This window comes from Gorilla gorilla, chromosome 10, assembly GCF_029281585.2.
Source record: "Gorilla gorilla gorilla isolate KB3781 chromosome 10, NHGRI_mGorGor1-v2.1_pri, whole genome shotgun sequence".
In the NCBI taxonomy this organism is placed as follows: Eukaryota; Metazoa; Chordata; class Mammalia; order Primates; family Hominidae; genus Gorilla; species Gorilla gorilla.
Window position 1 is genome coordinate 22,414,053 of NC_073234.2, and position 8,129 is coordinate 22,422,181.

The window sequence follows — 8,129 nt, forward strand, 5'->3', positions numbered from 1 at the left end:
TGGCACATGTCTGTAATCCCAGCTACTCAGGAAGCTGAGGCAGGAGAATCGCTTGAACCCAGGAGATGGAGATTGCAGTGAGCCAAGATTGTGCCACTGCACTCCAGCCTGGGCGACAGTGAGACTCCGTCTCAAAACAACAACTACAACAAAAACGAAAATTAGCCGGGCATGGTAGCAAGCACCTGTAATCCCACAAGTAGGCTGAGGCAGGAGAATCACTTGAACCTCGGAAGTGGAGGTTGCAGTGAGCCAAGATCACGCCATTGCACTCCAGCCTGGGGGATAGAGCAAGACTCTGTTCCAAAAAAATAAAAAATAAAAAGCAAATGTTTAATGAGGCCTGGAACTGTCCTAGGTACATTGTATTAAGCATACATACAAAATATAAGACAGTCTCTGCCAATTGAAGGCATACAGTCTTGTAGCCACCTTTTTCTGTTTTAGTTACCTGTTATCCGTTTTTTTTTTTTTTTTTTAATTAAATTGTAGAGATGGGGAGTTTCATTATGTTGCCCAGGCTGGTCTCAAACTCCTGAGCTCAAGTGATTCGCCCAAACTTGGCCTCCCAAAGTGCTGGGATTACAGACATGAACCACTGTGCTCAGCCACCTGCTATCCTTTACCTACTGCCTTCAGGTGCCTAGAGTCCTTTCTCTTCTTCCTTCCAAAACTTAAGAATCTGCTGGCCAGGCGCGGTAGCTCACGCCTGTAATCCCAGCACTTTGGGAGGCCGAGGTGGATGGATCACTTGTGGTCAGGAGTTCGAGACTAGCCTGGCCAACCTGGCCAACATGGCGAAACCCTGTCTCTACTAAAAATACAAAAAAATTAGCCAGGCATGGTGGCACGTGCCTGTACTCCCAGCTACTTGGGAGGCTGAGGCATGATAATCGCTTGAACCCAGCAGCAGAGGTTGCAATGAGCCGAGATCTTGCCACTGCACTCCAGCCTGGGCGACAGAGCAAGACTCCGTCTCAATAAAAAAAAAAAAAAAAAAAAAAAAGGAAATTGTTGGCCAGGCACAGTGACTCACACCTGTAATTCCAACACTTTGGGAAGCCAAGGCAGGAGGCTCGTTTGAGCCCTGGAGTTGGAGACCAGCCTGAGCAACATAGTGAGACCTTGTCTCTTCAGTAAAAAAAATTAGCCAGGTGTGGTGGTGTGTGCCTGTAGTCCCAGCTACTTGGGAGGCTGCGGTAGGAGGATTGCTTAAGCCGTAATCACACCACTGCACTCCAGCCTGGGCGACAGAGCAAGGCCCTGTCTCTAAAAAAGAAAAAAAGAAAAAAAAAACCAACCTCTTGAACAGGTGAGGATGAAAGAGGAAATGCAAGAGCCCATTTTCAGAGTTCTTGGAGACATACCATATAGGCAGTTGTCTACTCCAGGAATTAAAGGGATGTAATTTTGCAAGTAACCAGTTTGTGTCTGTCTTCCTTCTCCGGGTCTCTCCCTCTCCTTCATTTCCTTTCCTCTCTTCTCCTTCACTCTCTTCCTCTCTCCCTTCCTCCATCCCTCTTGTCTTTTCCCTCTCTCCCTCCCTCTTTTATTATTATTATTTTTTTGAGACGGAGTCTCACTCTGTCACCCAGGCTGGAGTGCAGTGGCACGATCTTGGCTCACTGCAAGCTCCGCCTCCCGGGTTCACGCCATTCTCCTACCTCAGCCTCCCGAGTAGCTGGGACTACAGGTGCCTGCACACCTGGCTAATTTTTTTATATTTTTAGTAGAGACAGAGTTTCACCGTGTTAGCCAGGATGGTCTTGATCTCCTGACCTCGTGATCGGCCCGCCTCAGCCTCCCAAAGTGCTGGGATTACAGGCATGAGCCACCGTGCCCGGCCCTTTCTTTCTTTATCTTTCTTTCTCTCTCTCTCTTTCCTTCCTCCCTCTCCTCTTTTTCTTTCTTTCTTTTTCTTTCTTTCTTTTCTTCTCCTTCCTTCCTTCCTCTTTTTTTTTTTTTTTCAGAGTTTTGCTCTTGTTGCCCAGGCTGCAGTGCAAAGGCATGATCTCGGCGCACTGCAACCTCCGCCTCCCAGCTTGGGTTCAAGTGATTCTCCTGCCTCAGCCTCCGGAGTAGCTGGGATTACAGGCATGTGCCACCACGCCTGGCTAATTTTGTATTTTTAGTAGAGACAGGATTTCTCCATGTTGGTCAGGCTGGTCTCGAACTCCGTACTTCAGGTGATCTGCCCGCCTTGGCCTCCCAAAGTGTTGGGATTATAGGCATTAGCCACTGCACCTGGCCTGTCCTCCCTCCCTTCCTTTCTCTTTCTTTTCCTTCCTTCCTTCCTTTCTTCCTTCCTTCCTTCCCTCTTTCTTTTCTCTTTTCTTTTCTTTTTTCTTTCCTTTCTGTCCAGTGAACTGTGGTGAACAGTGTCCCACAGGTAAGATGTAGAAGGAAGAGCAGGCCCTGCCAGGGGTGAGGCTCAATCATAAGGCAGATAAGGATTGTTGGGAAGGAAGAGAAACAAAGTTCCAGCGTTCACTGTTCTATCTGATGGAGCCAAAGTCAAGAAGTCCTTGAGAGGGTACAGCTGGGCCAGAAAAGGGGTCGTCTCTTCAGATGTGAGGTCATGCGTCTGGAGCAATCCCAGGGCTGTGAGGCATTAGAGTGGAGGGAGGGTGGAGGAGTGATGAGGGAATGAGAGGAGACTGAGTTTTTTGCCTGAGCGGCATGAGCGGGTGTGGCTGAGTGTGTGTGGATGTGATGTGCATTTGTGTTGGGGGAGGGAGATAAACTATAAAAAGGAGCGCTATGGTGCCCCAGGTAGAGAGGGGGGGGGATGCCAACTCAGTGAGAGAGAAAAGTGACTTGAGATCATTTTTTAAAAGTCAGCTTTTCAGCTTTAAAAAAAAATAAATAAATAAAAATATATATATAGCCAAATATGTACTGAATGCCTACTCTGTGTCAAGTACTGTTCATGGTTCTGGAGATACAGTAATGATAGAAAAATAAAGCAAGGTAGAATGGGGAATGGGGATGGAGAACAGGCAGGCAAGCTGGGAGGCAGGCAGTTGTTGCTTTTGATGTAGGTGACTAGGGAAGACCTCACTGATGAAGTGACATTTAAGCAGAGACCCGAACAAGGTGAGAGAAATAGCTGGGATGAGAGCATTCTGGGCAGAAGTAGCAAGAGCAGGCCAGGTGCAGTGGCTCAAGCCTGTAATCCCAGCACTTTGGGAGGCTGAGGTGGGAGGATCACTTGAATCCAGGAGTTCGAGACCAGCTTGACCAACATGGTGAAACCCTGTCTCTGCTAAAAAATACAATACAAAAATTAGGCCGGGCGTGGTGGCTCACACCTGTAATCCCAGCACTTTGGGAGGCCAAGGCAGGTGGATCATGAGGTCAGGAGATCGAGACCATCCTGGCTAACACAGTGAAACCCCGTCTCTACTAAAAAATACAAAAAAAAAAAAAAAAAATTAGCTGGGTGTGGTGGCGGGCACCTGCAATCCCAGCTACTCAGGAGGCTGAGGCAGGAAAATTGCTTGAACCCGGGAGGCAGAGCTTGCAGTGAGCCGAGATCACACCACTGCACTCCAGCCTGGGCAACAGCGAGACTCTGTCTCAAAAAATAAACAACAAAAAAGGGTAGCAAGCGCAAAGGCCCTCAAGTATGCAGGAAGGCAGAAGCATGCTTAGTGTGGTCAAGGAACAGCAAGAAGCCAATGTGCCTAGACACGTGTGAAAGAAGGAAGAGCAGTGGTGAGAGACCAGGTCACAGAGGAAGAAGGAAGCCGGTCATGTGGGACTTTCTAAGCCTTTGTAAAACCTGCGAAAGGATCACTCTGGCTGTTGTACGGAGGACAGACTGTTGGGGGAGGGGCAACAGCAGAAACAGAAAGCCCTATTAGCGTGCTGTAGCCATAATCCAGATGAGACCTGATGGTGGCTTAGAGCAGGTTAGAAGCAGTAGAGGCAATGAGAAGGGGTCGGTCGTATTCTGGATGTATTTTGAAGATAGAGCTAGCAGAATTTGCTAATGGATGGATGCAGTGTGAGAGAGAGGAGTCAAGGATGTTTCCAGGATTTCTGGCCTAGGCACTGCTTACACTGCCAAGTACTGTACTGAAAATGTACAAATAGTGGTTTGAGAATATGTTAAAGCGTTGACTGTTTGGAAACTCGTGACTGTGTGGCTATCCAGGATAACTGACCTGGACACTCATTTCTTGAAGCTAGCCTAAGGTAGGAGGAGATGTGGACAACAGGAATGAGGGACGTCCATACCTAGTTTGACTATAAGATATTGGATATTAGACCGTCTTGGGTAGATATGCTAATGGTACTTGTTGGCATTAGCACTGGAGTTTCAAATTATTCTTTAATCATTTCAAGAAGACATCCTGGCCGGGCACGGTGGCTCACGCCTGTAATCCCAACACTTTGGGAGGCCGAGGCAAGTGGATCACCTGAGGTCAGGAGTTCGAGACCAGCCTGGCCAACATGGAGAAACCCCGTTTCTACTAAAAATACGAAATTAGCTGGGCACAGTGGCGCATGCCTGTAATCTCAACACTTTGGGAGGCCGAGACAGGTGGATCACGAGGTCAGGAGTTTGAGACCAGCTTGGCCAACATGGTGAAACCCCGTCTCTATTAAAGGCGGATGTTGCAGTGAGCCGAGATGGCGCCATTGCACTCCAGCCTGGACGATAGGGTGAGACTCCATCTCAAAAAAAAAAAAAAAAAAAAAAAAATTGCTGCAGCAAAACTTTGAGGGAGTAGTGGTGTGAGGTAAGGCTACAGAGGTTAAAAGGAACCAGATCTTGAAGGGCCATATTTGCTTCTAGAATTTGTCCTGTAGGGAAAATTACAATAGTCTGTTTATATTTTAGGTAGAAAGGCAGTTTATGCATTTCAGGAAACATCTTTGAGCTTCTACAATATTCCAGGTATGGAAATAGGTGCTGAAGATGTAAAAAAAAAAAAATTCTAAAATCATGATTGAAAACCCTAAGGAGCTTAAGCTTAAAGTCAGTGAGTGAGCCTTTGAGCAGAGGCAGGGCGGGGATTAGACAGCAGAGGAGGCACTCAAGGAATGAGGGATCTGGGGAGGGAAAGAAAAGGTGGCTGACCCCTGGGCGCGAATGTATGGGTGGAGGACAGTCCCATCAACTGAAAGAGGAAACCCAAGGGAATTTCAGTGGGAACAAATTAGGTTTGAGGAGCTGTGTTGCATCCGGGGAGAACTGAACAGAACAGAACTGGAATCATGACTCTGGAACTCCGGAGAGAAGCTAGTGCCAGAGAGTTGAAAGTGTGTTTGAGGTGTGTGTTGGCAGTGGGACTTAAACCCATTGCAGTACAACATGGAATAGTTTAGGGAGTCTGTGAAGAGAGAACAGGACCTCTGAGATTGAAGTCACCTGGGAGGGTTCAGTGGACACTGTCATCGTCTCCTTCTGGTCATGAAATCCTCCCTTCCTCAGTCTTCTGGGCAAAACAAGTCTTAAGCTGTTACTCCTTGTCCTATTTTCCCTTGCCTTTTCATTTTTACTGGTCCCCTGGATCAGCCACACAGTCTGTTTAATCTATGAAAATGTGAACACTCTGAACAAACACACACCTATCGTAAAGTATATGCCAACAGTGGCCCTGATGACCTGAAACACAGCAGCCAGAGTTGCTCCCTGACTTTCTACTTAAGGATTACTGGTGATGGAGGTTGAAAATGTGGAAAAAGAGGCAGTTTAGGGCCAAGGTCTAAAGTGGTGCTATCCCATATGGGAAAATAGCCACTAGCCACATGTGGCTATTTAAATTTAATTAATGGCCAGTAGCGGTGGCTCACACCTGTAATCCCAGCACTTTGGGAGGCCGAGGTGGGCGGATCACGAGGTCAAGAGATCGAGACCATTCCTGGCCAACATGGTGAAACCCCATCTCTACTAAAAATACAAAAATTAGCCAGGCATGGTGGCGCGTACCTGTAGTCCCAGCTACTCGGGAGGCTGAGGCAGGATAATTGCTTGAATCCTGGAGATGGAGGTTGCAATGAGCCGAGATCGTGCCACTGCACTCCAGCCTGCCAATACAGCGAGACTCCGTCTCAATAAATAAATAAATAAATTTAATTAAAAGGCCATGTGCGGTGGCTCATGCCTGTAATCCTAGCACTTTGGGAGGCCGAGGTTGGCAGATTGCCTGAGCTCAGGAGTTTGAGACCAGCCTGGGCAACATGGTGAAACCCGTCTCTACTAAAATACAAAAGAAATTAGCAAGGTGTGCTGGCGTGTGCCTGTAGTCCCAGCTACCTGGGAGGCTGAGGCAGGAGAATTGCTTGAACTTGGGAGGCAGAGGTTGCAGTGAGCCGAGATCATGCCACTGAATTCCAGGACTCCAGCCTGGGTGACAGAGTGAGACTCTGTCTCTACAAAATAATAATAATAATAATAATAATAATAAATTAAAGGTAAAAGAATTCAGTTCCTCAGTTGCGCTAGCCACATTTTCAAGTGTTCAGTAACCACACGACTAGTGGCTACTATGTTGGAAAGTGCAGATAAAGAACATTTCCATCATCACAGAAAGTTTTGTTGGACAGAGCTGGAAGGCACCCATAAATGTTGCCTTCCTTCTGGACTTTGTTGAAGGCCCATGAAGACATGTTGAAGAGTCAATGTGGGGGAGAAATTGAAGGCAGGACAGAGAGAGTCAGGCAATAGCAAACTATTCTAGGTGTAAAAGCAAAGGCGAGGCCGGGTGCGGTGGCTTACACCTGTAATCCCAGCACTTTGGGAGGCCAACACAGGTGAATCACGAGGTCAGGAATTTTAGACTAGCCCGGCCAAGATGGTGAAACCCTGTCTCTACTAAAAATACAAAAATTAACTGGGCGCAGTGGCGGGTGCCTGTAATCCCAGCTACTCAGGAGGCTGAGGCAGGAGGATAACTTGAACTCGGAAGACAGAGGTTGCAGTGAGCCGAGATTGCGCCACTGCACTCCAGCCTGGGGAATAGAGCAAGACTCTCTCTCGGAAAAAAAAAAAAAAAAAAGGCAAAGGCATTCCCGAAGGAGGGCAGGGGGAATAAGAAAAGCCAATCAAGATTCTGAAGAAGGGCCCACGTGGTGGTTCACGCCTATAATGGAGGCTGAGGCGGGTGTATGGCTTGAGCCCAGGGGTTCGAGACCAGTCTGAGCAACATGGTGAAACCCGATCTCTATGAAAAATAAAAAAATTAGCCAGGTGTGGTGGGGCGTCTCCAGTCCTAGCTACTGAGGCTGAGGTGGGAGGATCACTTGAGCCCCTGGAGGCAGAGGTTGCAGCGAGCTGAGATCGTGCTACTGTGCTCCAGCCTGGGTGACAGAGTGAGACCCTGTCCCAAAAAAAAAAAAAAAAAAGAATCTGAAGGAGAGGTAAAAAGGTGAAACCCATTCTTTTTTTACTGGGGAGAAATTTCATGGAGAAAAGTAGGAAAACCACAGAAACTTTGGTTGTGATGTTCAAAACATAAAAGAGACTTCCAACCAGGACATCTTCCCAGTAGTTACTGGGAAGATCTCAAGTCAGACGGAGGGAAGCCAGTATCCTGGCAGCATGTTGTGTTTTCCCAGCTTCCTTGAAGAGGGTTGATAGAGCTGTGAGATTGAGTCCAAAATGGTGCCACGGGGCTAGGAAATAGATGGTTTATTGAGCTTTCTTGTTTGTCCCTGGTGTGGTGCTAGATACTATGCCACAGGAGACATTAGTATGGGTGGAAGACCAAGGAAGGCGATTTGGTGTTGAGAACAACATGTGGGAAAAAGGGATACGGGTCTGCAAAGTCAGGAGGAATCAGGGAGGCACTGCAGAAAAGGAGTACCCACGGAGACGGGACGCTGATGGATGTGCCTTAATGTTGCTTGGAAGATTATCTCTCCTTATTTTTAACACCTGTGGAGGTAACACACTCAATCACGATCCGGCCGGGTGCGATGACTCATGCCCGTACTCCCAGCACTTTGGGAGGCCGAGGTGGGCAGATCACCTGAGGTCAGGAGTTCGACACCAGCTTGGCCAACATAGTGAAACCCCGTCTCTACTAAAAATACAAAATTATCTAGGTGTGGTGGCACATGCCTGTAATCCCAGCTGCTTGGGAGGCTGAGGCATGAGAGTTGCTTGAACCCAGGAG